We start from the raw sequence: 10,675 nt of genomic DNA, 5'->3' as shown, positions 1-10,675 counted from the left end.
CTGACAAAGACTACTGGTTCCTGAGAACTCCAAAGCACTGGGTGAGGCATATCTTTTCAAAGCTTTATTTGCAGTCATAGCCTAAACCCATTTAAAGATCAAATTTTAATGGCTGAAGCAAGTGGATTTACAAACTTTCTATTTTCCTACTTCCCATATTTTCCCCAGAAAAGCAACCAAGTAAATAGTGTGGCTTTATCTGACCTCTGGCTAGACAAAGATGGAAAACTTCTAGGAGGGAGAGGTCAAACAAACATCTACTCTCTATCTGAGAGTATTCTGGCTTCAACAAAAGCCCTCCGCTTGGAGGAACACAAACTATGAGCAAGAATACTGAGCAACGACCCCAACCAGTTCCCTATCAGATCCTGGGCCCGCCGAGCAGTCGCTTGGCCAACCCTGGAAGTGGGCAGATCCAGCTGTGGCAATTCCTCCTCGAACTGCTCTCTGATAGTGCCAACGCCAGCTGCATTACCTGGGAGGGCACCAACGGGGAGTTCAAAATGATGGACCCTGACGAGGTGGCCAGGCGCTGGGGAGAATGGAAGAGCAAGCCCAACATGAATTATGACAAGCTCAGCCGAGCCCTGCGATACTACTGCGACAAAAACATTATGACCAAAGTGCATGGCAAAAGGTATGCCAACAAATTTGACTTCCACGGCATCGCCCAGGCCCTGCAGCCACATCCGACTGAATCATCGATGTATACGTACCCTTCTGATATCCCCTACATGCCTTCCTACCACGCCCACCAACAGAAGGTGACCTTTGTTTCCCCCACCCCTCCTCCATGCCGGTCACTTCCTCCAGCTTTTTTGGAGCGGCATCGCAATACTGGACCTCCCCCACTGGTGGAATCTACCCCAACCCCCATGTTCCCCGCCACCCCAACACCCATGTCCCCTCACACTTAGGCAGCTACTACTAGAAGCTTACTCAGCAGTGGCCTTCTAGCCGAAGTTCAATCCGTCGCATTCCTGGGAGACTTTGGACTGTAAAGGACCTATATGGCTACGAAGAGAAAAACAAAACTGGATGTTCTATCTGTTGGATAGAACTTTTGTATTTGTCCTTTAAAAAATTTTTTTTTAATGTTGGTAACTTTTGCTTCTTCTATCTTCAACCAAGCAATGGATAATTCCATGGGCCAGTACTCCAGTTTGGATTTTCAGTCTCCTGTCATCTTGTGAATTAAACATTCAGATTACTGGAATGGTTTTATATAGTTCTGGGAAAGAAACTATAAAATACCTTTATATTTTTATGACCAAAGCAGTTTCTTCACACACAGGTCTCATCGTGGACTTTGTGGGGTTCGGTATGGGGAAGAATCATAGGCTTATCCGGTCAGGTTCTGGGTTGAGTCTCAGTGGCGAGGGGGACGGGAAGCTTATGATCTTATTTTAGGAGGACTTGACTCAGCGAAGGGCAACTGGAACATTGGCTGTACGGCCAGTGAGAACTCAACTGGAATTTAAAAGAAAGAGCATGTGGGCATTCAAGAGGTCAGAGGCATTGCAAAACCCCTCTCAGTGGGCAAGGTGCACTAGGCTGACCATTCCCTCCAGAAACAGTCAAGATGGAAGCTACAACATTTTAATGCAAATACAGACATTACTGAAAGAGAATTAAATAGCTATTTTTTTTTTAAGAAATGAAATAATGACAGTGGATCCCAGCACTTGGACGAGGCTTAGGGATTTCTAAACACAAGCAGATTCGCAAGCGCTGTGCGTTTGTCAGACTGTCAGTCCAGGGTCAACTAACCAGAAGGCAACTTACTGTATAAATTATGCAGAGTTATTTTGCCATATCTCACAGTATTAAAAATAAGTAAATAAAAAATTAAAAAGAATAAATAAATGAGTTGACCTCGGTCACAAATATAATTTTACTATCAAATCACTCTTTGTTATTTTTTTAAGTGTAATTTGTACATCTTTTGTCAATCTGTACATGTGGGCTGTTTGTACGTTTTTATAGCTGGTTTTTAAAAGCATAATGTGACTGTTGTGAAAAACAGGATGTTTGAGTCTCCGATTTACTAGAAAGCGAAGCACTGGTGCAGTTATTTAATATGCTTGCACAAGGAAATAAAAGCAATCTCTTTAAATCTACAATACTTGGAAATGTTTGTAAATAACAAGACTGCAATAATCGCAACTTGGAAAAACAACCAAACTTTACCTTGTATGCGGGGACTGAAAATATCTTGGCTTAGGTCAGACACACCTGAGGTCTCATGTTTGGTCTTCACTTTTTAAAGAGGACCTATGCAGTAGTCTTGCCAAGAGCATCTGTTGTTTGCATTCTTGACTAGCTCCTTCCATTCGTATTTAATTATGAATCCAAGGAAATGCCAATTCCTGACAACTTCAATCTTTGCCTCATTTATCTTGAAGTCTGTTGGTCCAGTTTTGTTTTCTTTTTTTTTATTAAATGATCATTGTATTGGGAGTTCGTACAACTCTTAAAACAATCCACACATCAATTGTATCAAGCATATTTGTACATATGTGGCCATCATTCTTTTCTAGACATTTACTTTCTATTGAGCCCTTGGTATCAGCTCCTCTTCCCCCTCACCCACCTTCATGGCCCCTTGATAAATTAGTATTATTTTCATATCTTACCCTGACCGCTATCTCCTTCTTGTTTTTTTTATTTATTTTGTATTGCAATCCATATTGAAGGCACTCATAATGGGACTGAGGAGGGGTTGCTTTCTTGGAGTGGAGTTGACCATGGTGACCATGACCATGGAGAGTTGACCTTGGTGACCATTATTATGGAGGGTAAAGTCTGTGGGAGTGGAGGCTTGTCAGATCTTGATTTGTTTGTGGGGCACAACACAAGGTAGGGAGACATGTACAAACATCTACTAATGATCAGAACTTGGAATGTGTAAAATATGAACATGGGAAAATTAGAAATCATCAAAAATGATATAGAACACACAAATATCAATATCCTAGGCATTAGTGACTTGAAATGGACTGTTATTGGCCATTTTGAATTAGAAAACCATATGATTTGCTATGCTAGGGGTGGCAGTTACATAATCTCTTTCATGAAGGGGTTGGAGTCTAGCCTATCAATCAGGTCATAGCCAATGTGTGGGCACGGCCTTCTCCTGGGAACTGCTGTCTTCCTCCCTGGAGGCGGGACACACATTCTCTCTGCCTTCCCTTTCCTGCTGTTGAGAGACTCCGAGAAGTGGAGGAGTCACATGGAGACCCACCACTGCTGAGATGCTTCCAACCCCACTGGAGCTACAAGATTTATTCAAATTGTGCTGAGAAAATCATCAGAAAAGCTAGATTATCTGAAGAAAAATCAACATCAAGATTGGAGGAACCCTTATCAACCACCTGTGATATGCAGATGACACAACCTTGCTTCCTGAAAGTGAGGAGGACTTGCAGCACTTGCTAATGAAGAAGAAGGATTCCAACTTTCAGTTTGGATTATAACTCAATGTAAAGAAGACCCAAATTCTCCAAACTGGACCAATAGGTAGCATCATGCTATATGAAGAAAAGGTTGAAGTTGTTAAGGATTTTGATTACTTGGATCCACAATCAATGCTCATGGAAGCAGCAGTGAAGAGATCAATGGATGAATTGCATTAGGTAAATCTGCTGCACAAGACATCTTTAGAGTATTGAAAAGCAAGAACTTTACTTTGAGGACTAAGGTGCACTTTACTCGACATATTTTCAACTGCCTTTATATACATTGGACACTGAATAAGGAAGACCTAAGAAAGAGGATACATTTGAATTGTGGTGCTGGAGAAGAATATTGAAAGTACCATGAATGCTAAAAGGACAAACTGATCTTGAAAGAAGTATGATCAGAGTGCTCCTTAGAGGCAAGGATGGAAAGACTCCACCTTATATACTTTGGACATATTGTCAGGAAAGATCACTTCCCGGAGAAGGATATTGTATCAGTCCAGGTTGACTAGAAAAACAAATCTAGAGACAGCCATGTGTGTGTTAGAGAGAGCTTTATATCAAAAAGCAATTGTATATTGAGAAAACATCCCACCGCAGTCCAGATCAAGTGTGTAAGTCCAATATTAGCCCACAAGTCTGATCTTAGTCCACAAATCCCTCTTCAGACTCATGCAGTTGCATGCAATGATGCCGAATGCAGGAAGATCACAAGCCAGTGGGTGCAAAGTCTATGGATCCAATGGCAGTGGAAGCATCTCAACGCTGGTGTGGTTCTCCACATGGCTCCTCCAGCTCTCTGAGTGTGGCTCTTCAACAAGAAGGTGATGAAGAGAGAGGGGCTCTCACAGGTCTCAGCAAGTCTCTGTGTGGCTTATCAACAAAAAGGTGAAAGCAGAAAGAGGTAGGCTGGCTCCAGAGAGCCATTTATCTCTGCAGCCCTCCAATCCAGCTGCGACCTGATTGACAGGCTAAACTCCACCTCTTCACTCTTAATTCCTTCAAGTTGACATGAGACTGTGTAACTACCGCAGACATCATGCGTGGTTAACTGGAGGGCCAACAAAAAAGAAGATGGATTGATGCAGCGGCTGCAGCAATTGGGAGGATGACACAGAATGGCCATGTTCATTTGTTGGTCATAGGGTTGCTATGGGTCGGAACTAAGTAAATGGCACCGAATGACAACACATGAGGGATCGCGAGCAATCAGCGTTCATTTTATTTTAATAACAATTTTTAACTTCTGTATGATTAAAGAGTATCTACTGACAACAGAAAATGGATTACTATCCAAAAAATCTAAAAAACTTACTAAAAATAAGAATAAGAGCCAAAAAATCCAATAGGAAAAATAGAGAAATAAAGAGAATATACAAATTAGCAAGGATAATTTGAAACAACAACAACAAAAAACCTCAGACTAATCATCAGAAGAAAACAAATAAAAACAAGTCATAATTTTTAACCAACTTATTGGAAAACAAGATAATACTAAGACAGATAATAACTTACTGGGAATCTTACATAGAATTAGGTATGCTCAAAGACAGATTGTAGAATGTGAAATTATACAACGTTTTTGAGGTCAATTTTCTTGTACCTCTCAACGTCTTAAATTAAGAGCTCTCTGTGATCTACTATATAACTTCTAACAACTTATGCTAAAGAAACTGCTGAAACGCTGCACACGGTTCGCATTTATTGAAACGTTTTTTAATCACAGAACATTTCGGAAAAACCCATCATGACTGACTGCAGAGGCAGGATCACAATATACTACGCTGCATCCTTTCAAGACAGTTCTCTGCAGTGGGTAAAAGGAATGCGCTCCATCTCTTTGCACTGATAGAAAAGCAAGTTCTCCAAACAAGAAGAAAATTTAAGTTGCAGGATAATGTGCATTATGTGATTCTGTTGAAATGAAATTCCACATGTATGAATCTTTATGTCTGTGTATATTTGTGGGTTGGTATATACATGAAAGAATGGAAGGATTCCTTCATAATTATGCATAAGTTATCCCTTTGGGGAGTCGAATAAGGGTTAGGATGGGTAGGTAGGAATAAATTCTTAGGTACAGATGTATGTCTTACATAGTTTGCATTGACAGTATATCCATGCAGTGTTTATGCACTTTTTAAAATAAGAAAGAGGTATTCATGAATGTGAGTTATTGCAAACTGAGAGGAATTCGTTTGGTGCCACGGGGTGTTGATTTAACCTGAGCTGAGGATGTTTTTATGGTAGAAATGGAAATGAAAGTTTGAAGTTATTTTAACGAGAACCTTGGCACCAGAAAGAGAAGGTCTGGGTTTTCCCAGTAGACTCGCTATTAGTGATGTTCACGAAAGCAGCTAAATAAGAACTATGGTTCCCTGGTGTGAGCACTGTGCTGTTCCCATCTTATATTAGGTTGAAACCACTGAAATACCAAGCTCTTTGTCATCCAGTCTCTATCGACTCACAGCGACCTATGACTGTGAATTTTCAGAGGAACAGACTGCCTCATCTTTCTTCTATGGAGTGGCTGGTGGATTTGAACTGACAGCCTCCTGGTTAGCAGTCCAATGTCTAACCCACAGCACCCCCAGGTCCCAGTACATTAGGTTAGGTGTATGGGAAGAAACAAATGTGAGTACATTTTACATCAAACCACCTAAAATCGTCCTGTATGTCCAGCTTGTTCAAGGTTGACCATGGTTTGCCCATTCCGATGAGGTCAGGGTTGGCAGGATTAGTTTCTCTCAAAACGAAAATACTAGCAGCTTTATAAAGAGAAAAAAAAATTCAATTTCACTTTATTTTGAAGAGGCCAGATAGGTCTGGCTAGCAGGTATAGAATTTTAGTGATTCTTTCCAGAATCATTGAAATGATTTCTTTCTGTAGAGAAGTTATACAAATCTAGGAACCAAAAAGAATATTTATTTACCATCATTCCCCTTCCAGTGGCTTCCCATTTCACTCAGATAAATTCCGCTTCCTTACCCTGCCTTAAAGGCTCCCTCACAATCTCTTCCTCGGACGCCCCCCCTCCCTCCTTCACTCTGTTCCAGGCACCACAAAAATAAACTGTCACAGCTGTTTGCAAAGCCAGCCATGGCTCTGCTGCACCCTCCCATAGGCCTCTGCAACTGATAATAGCATCACACATTTGGGAGGGGACACTGCTCCTCTGGTGAATCCTCTTTCCTTAATTCCTCCTGGAATAGCTGAGCAGAGCCTTTTACTTTTCTTAAGGTTTTACTAAGGGTTGGGTCACTTGGAAAAGGCAGTTCAATGAAGGAAGGGGAATAAAACTGCCAGTAAATCCCAAGCCCAACCCTTTGTCGCCAAGCCAATTCCAGCTCATAACAAATTTTCCAGGACAGAGGAGAACGATGGGGCTCCCAAGGTTGTAATCCTTACGGAAGCAGCCTGGCTCCCCTGCCCCGTTAACAGCTGAGCACTTTAAACACTGCGCCACAGGGCTCCCAATGTCTCTAGAAATGGCTATTTTGAGCGTGCACAAGCCACAGAACCCATTAGAGGGCTTCAACTGGTACATTTGGGTTCAGCTCTGTGCCGAGAATTTACCTCGCCACCCTAAGATACGGCAGCAGAATGTACATGCTACAGCTTTTAGTAGGTTCTCCATCGTCAACTTGGGGAATTTGGTGAATCTTGTTAAAAGGTAGACTCAACTTCAGTATATAGGTGTCCCATTCACTGTTAAATCAGTGTTTCGTTCCATTGAACATACTTAGGGTCACTGAGTCGGAACGGACTTGAAGGCACCTAACGTGGAGAACAGCATTCTTCAAGGAGCCCTGATGCTGCAGTTGAGGAAGTGTTGGACTGTTAACTGTAAGGTCTGTGGTTCAAACCCAGCAGCTGCCCTATAAGGGAGAGATGTGGCGGTCCTGCTCTTATAAAGATGGACAGCCTTAGAAATCCTATATAAGGTGCCTATGAGTCACCTGCAGAAGGACATCATGCTTGGTAAAGTTGAGGGGCAAATGGGAGGTCAATCCAGCCTGTCCAGGGCCTTCCTCTGTTTGGTTGCCCTCCACTTTCCCGAGGATGAAGCCCTTCTGCAGGTGACTGCTTGCAGGCCTCGAAAGGGTTTCCAAAGCTCTAAGTCATTACAGGAGCAAGATAGCCACATCGGTCTCCTGTGAAGCAGCTGGCAGGTTTGACCCACACGGACGTTTCAGTTAGTAGTTCAACACTTCTTCAACACCACCACCAGGGCTCCTTGTCGAACGTTCTTCTTATTAGGGCCTCTCGAGTTGGTTCTGACCAGAGCAACTCTATGCACAGCATCAGGTCACAGGCCAACCTCACAGTCGTTCGCTCTGAGCCCATGGTGTCAGCCACTGTATCAATCCGTCCTCTTGTATCGGGATGAGTCTCAGGCTTTCAAGCCTCTCTACTCTTTGGTTCTTGTCCCACTCACAAGAAAGATTTCAGGTGAGGAACAAAGTTCAGACAAGAGTCAGGAAAAAGGTTTGAACAGAAAGTGAGTTTATTGAAGGGAGATATTTGAAAGTCTAAAGGGCCCTTAGCTAGCCTAAAAGGTCCACTGAAACCTTATGCTGGACATGGTCTTGGCTAATAGAGGACTTCCCACCAAAGGCTGGCTTTCGGGTGGGTCTTCTGCTATTGGCTGGTCCCCTGTGGTGTTTCTCTCCTTGCAGGTACGAGCATGCAGCACTCCACACGTGGTGCTGTGATCTTGATTCAGCTCCAAAACTATTCCGTCATATTGGTTTGAATATCTTCTCTCTCCACCCAGCCTTGTCATCATCTCTGGTCTTATCTGTTGAGGAGGAAGTGTGTCCTATCTGCCTCTCGTCTTCCTTTGCACTGGAGAGGTGTGTGAGGAAGCCTGTGTGTTTAAGATTCCTGCATTTTCTCTCCACAAAACATTGCTTCTACCCTTGCCATTTTTTGACCAGCGAGGAGGACCTTCCTCTTTTTCACTGCCTCTCTGCTCTAGCGAGCATGACATCCTTTTCCAGGGACGGGTGTCTCCGGAAAGCAAGTCCAAAGTACATGAGACCAAGCCTCATCATCCTGGCCTCGCAGGAGCATTCTGGCTGCACTGCTTCCAAGACAGGTTTGTTTGTTCTTTCGGCAGTCCACTGTACTTTTATTTGGGACTCTCTTACAGCCCTTATAACAATCCATGTACTAATTGTTTCAAACACATTTGTACATATGTTGCCATCATCATTTTCAAAACATTTTCTTTCCACTTGAGGCCTTGGAATCATCTCTTTTTTCCCTTCCTTTCCTCCCCTCCCACTCCCATGACCCCTTGACAAATTATAATTTATTATTTTTAGATCTTCCACCGTCTGCTGTCTCCCTTAAATATTCTTCACCAGCACCATCATTCAAATGCATTGATTCTTCTTTGGTCTTCCTTATTCAAGGTCCAATTTTCACATGCCTACGAGGTGGTTGTTCTGATATGTCCTGGGGCTCTTGATCTTGTGAACCGAAGGATGGATTCACGGACCACAAATGGCAAGCAGAAAGCAAGGTTTATTTGGAAAGGAAAGAAAAGCACCTGACGCAGTGTGAACTGTGTCTGGGGTTTTTAAAATTTATTTTTACCAGGTGTGAGGCACTTGGCCTGTCTGCATGTCCAGGTCATGAACAGATCCTGGGACTAGCTCTATTTTTCAGACCCAATCGTATACTCGGTCATGCTCTCCCCACGGCTGTTACTTGTCTGAGCATGTACAAGGAAGTACACATGCAAAGGTCAGTAAAAAGTCATGGGTTTGATGACTTTGGAGTTTAGAATCAGCCTAGGGGTCTGATGCCGGCAGATTTAAGATAAGATTGTCCTAGGCTGTTGAGAACACCCTTCCAGACATCTTGCCACTCCCAATACTTCCTGCCACTGGGCTTCTTTTCCTCCTTTTGGACTCTCTATCTCTCAATCCCCACTTTGGAGTGGAAGCCCTAACCGCTTGAGTTGGGGAGAAAACCAATCTGCTTGCTTCTGGCTGGATGTGAGGGTTATGTGTGGGGAAAGCAGTCAGGGTCTGTCCACAAGGAATCCGTCAAGTGGGCGTGGCAGAAAGCTGCAGCTCTCCTTCCTGTAATCCAGCTTCCCTGGTGATTTGCTCAGCAGACAGATTGAAAAGCGTGGTGAGAAGACAGGCACACTTTTCTAGATTTTAAACTAGGCAGTATTTCCTCGTTCTCTTGGCCCACCCCCTCCAGACCTACGTACAGGCCCACAGCAGCATAAGGACGTGCTCTGTGCTCTGGAATTCCCAGTCTGCTCAGGGAAGCTACATAGTTGGAAACTTTATGTCGCTCAGCTCTTGGTCTGAGGCTATTTGCTCGATCAGTTCACTCCCCAGTGGGATTTCGGGACGTGTAACTTCTTTATAGTTTAGCAAGAATTGCTGAAATGTTTTAGAGAGAGAGAAAAAAAGCAAACAGTTCATTGTAATCTATGTCCCATTGTAAACGTGTTAATTAGCCCCATGGTACCTCAGTTTTCTCTTTTGAAAATATATGGATAATAATAATAAGAGCTACTATATAGAGTTATTGAGGATATTAGATACGTTAAAACTTTCGGAACAGTGTTTGCACTTAATAACTACTCAATCACCCACTGCAATGTATGTAGTCCTGACTGATGACTGTCCTATAGGACAGGGCAGAACTGCTTCAGTTTGGCTTTCTGAGACTGAATCTTTACAGCAGCAAACTGCCTCATCTTTATCCAGCAGAGCAGCTGGGAGGTTGGAACTGCCAACCTTTTGGTTAGCAGCCAATGGCTTAACTTATTGTGCCATCAGGGCTCCGTTGTTATTGTCATTACTCACTTCAGACTCACTGCGATCAAGTCAATTCCCACTTGTGTGACTGGAGAGGACATCATAGTTCTGCCCTTAGGGTTTCAAAGACTGACTCAGAGCAAACCTGCAGGGCCAAGTTTTTGAGACTGAAACTATTTAAGGGGGTAGGTAGTCCTGTATTTTCCCAAGTGAGGCTGGTGGTTTTGAACTACCAACCTTTGAGAATTGCACCCCAGTTCCTAACCACGATGTGGCCAGGAAGTAGACTCATCTTTCTTCAGGGAAGTTGCTGGTCTTTTCCGACTGTGGACCTTGCAGTCAGCAGCCCCGTGTGTAACCATGAATGCCACAGCTGATCTTCATGCTGCGGTTTCATGATCTTATACTTCTTTAGTTTCTTT

The 10,675-nt window shown here is 43.2% G+C and overlaps 1 pseudogene; it reads left to right on the top strand.

Annotated features, from left to right (window-relative positions):
* Positions 1-931, top strand: part of LOC101652388 — a 4,000-nt pseudogene extending 3,069 nt beyond the window's left edge.
* The last annotated feature ends 9,744 nt before the right edge of the window (positions 932-10,675 follow it).

Source organism: Echinops telfairi, unplaced genomic scaffold, assembly GCF_000313985.2.
Source record: "Echinops telfairi isolate 266 unplaced genomic scaffold, ASM31398v2 ScPeMD7_7469;HRSCAF=8507_1, whole genome shotgun sequence".
NCBI lineage: Eukaryota > Metazoa > Chordata > Mammalia > Afrosoricida > Tenrecidae > Echinops > Echinops telfairi.
Note: the sequence above shows the minus strand (reverse complement) of the source record. Positions and strands in the feature narration are given on the sequence as shown.